The sequence below is a fragment of the Rhagoletis pomonella genome, unplaced genomic scaffold, assembly GCF_013731165.1.
Source record: "Rhagoletis pomonella isolate Grant_MI unplaced genomic scaffold, Rhpom_1.0 Rhpom_scaffold_00183, whole genome shotgun sequence".
Classification (NCBI taxonomy): domain Eukaryota; kingdom Metazoa; phylum Arthropoda; class Insecta; order Diptera; family Tephritidae; genus Rhagoletis; species Rhagoletis pomonella.
In genome coordinates, this window is record NW_023458737.1 from 103,362 (window position 1) to 105,293 (window position 1,932).

The 1,932-nt window shown below is 45.9% G+C and overlaps 1 non-coding gene across 1 annotated transcript; it reads left to right on the forward strand.

The window, feature by feature from the left end:
- Positions 1-1,312: 1,312 nt before the first annotated feature.
- Trnak-cuu lies at positions 1,313-1,385 on the forward strand. Its single transcript has one exon. It is a non-coding gene; the product is annotated as a tRNA-Lys (tRNA).
- Positions 1,386-1,932: the final 547 nt, after the last annotated feature.

Genomic DNA, 1,932 nt, shown 5'->3' on the forward strand with positions numbered 1-1,932 from the left:
CACAAAACTGCCACAGGAGCAAAAAAAGACCAACTGGCCGAAGGTAACTAGTTTTGAACTACTTCCAAACGGGACCCCAACTGTGCCCCGACTGGATCCGGGCTGGTCCCCGACGGTTACCAACTGGTCTCAAGAACTAGTTACCAACTGGTCCCAAAGTGATTACCCACTGGTCCACCTATACCCCAAGTGATCCACAAGTCATTTCACTTTGCCACTAGGGCAATCACGACGTGATCGCCTTTTGGTATTGTAAACAAGATACTGTAGTCACTGTCTACTATAAACACTCCACTTGCACTCGACTGTACTTTTGATACACAATGGTATCAAAGTATGGTACACCGACGCCACTTCTTGGTAAACAAGTCACCGTTAACCGACGCCATCTGACAAACAACTTGTTTATCACCGCTCACCAACTGGTAAACAAATAACACCACAAAAGAGAATCGCTGATAATCACAACGAAAACCATCCGCAACCGGTCCGTTCGATACGATCGCCACAACTGAATTGTGACTTAAGTGGATGGTAGGATGACCTCCAGTTGAGCGAAACAGTTGTTTGTCGGTGAAGCGCCACCGCAAAAGGGAATAGTCTCCATTAGGGTACTCCGCCCCAAAACGTTGCCGACCGAGAGTAAGAATGTGGGAATGAGAGATGACGCGAAAGACCGTAGTAGGGGTGTCGCCTTTGTTCTCACCTATTGCGGCACTTTTGTTGTCCGCCGTATGACGGCAATAGCTAGTCCATGGTGTTGTTTGCGTGCGCCACGGTGGTGACTGCTAAAGCGCCCAATTCGCTTCTAGACTGATCGGGCCGGCGCCGATTGATCGGGCACCAACAACACCGGCGTTAAAACCCCAACGGTTTGCATACCGGTGCGTATGTTGCGGCCTGGCTCGCAACTGCGCGCCGGGGTATTTCTGAGCGAGCTTTGTGAAAGGCAACATCCTTATAGTGAGCGCGATTGCTTTTTATACATAGTGCAGTGCGAAGTGTTTTTTAATAAAAATTTATTAAGCGCCAGGCGAGGCACTTAGGTTACAGTAGTGCAAGAGGGTAAAATTCTCAACGAGCGGCGCCAGTCGAGGCGTAGTGAAGTCGGCACCGGATTTGGGAACCATATTCTCAAGGAGCACCACTGCGGTCGGAACGCCCACCGACCGCCGATAAGTATCGTTTTCTTTTCTCTGTGTGTCTGTGTTGAGGTGTTATTATTGTCGCCAGGCTTCCTCTTATTGTGTTTCCCTTTACGATCCCGTTAAGCATCCTGCACCCTGAGCCCAGTCATACAGGCTCAAGATATGCCCGGCTAGCTCAGTCGGTAGAGCATGAGACTCTTAATCTCAGGTTCGTAGGTTCGAGCCCCACGTTGGGCGCCAACTTGTCACCTTACCTTTGGTTTATAAAAGCCGACCTACCTAATGTCCCAAATAAATGCACTTACCGTGCGTAACAACAATACGCCGGGCCAAACTAAGTAAACAAATATACGCACAAAATGGAGATGACAAAAAAACCAAACAAACCCGCCGTCTTCACTGAGCCAGCTCCCTTTGTGCGTATATTTGTTTACTTAGTTTGGCCAGGCGTATTGTTGTTGCGCACGGTATGTCAAAGTTTGGGTTTTTTCGTGACTTTTCAAATTGTTATATCTCGGGTTTTGCTCATCGTAGAGGCTTCATCGAAACGTCGTTTTAAAACTAAAGAAAGAGGCTTAACATTTCTATATATATTATGGTCATGATTATCCTAAAGTTAACTTAGCTACTAACAGTTGAACTTTTTGAAGTTGATTTGCAGACCACTAAATTTTGGGATTTAAAATTACACAATCGTAATCCTTGTTTAATTCTCACACTCCCACAAAATAAACCATCTCGTCATAAACAAAAAAAAAATATTTTAAAAATAGTTCTTGAAAAA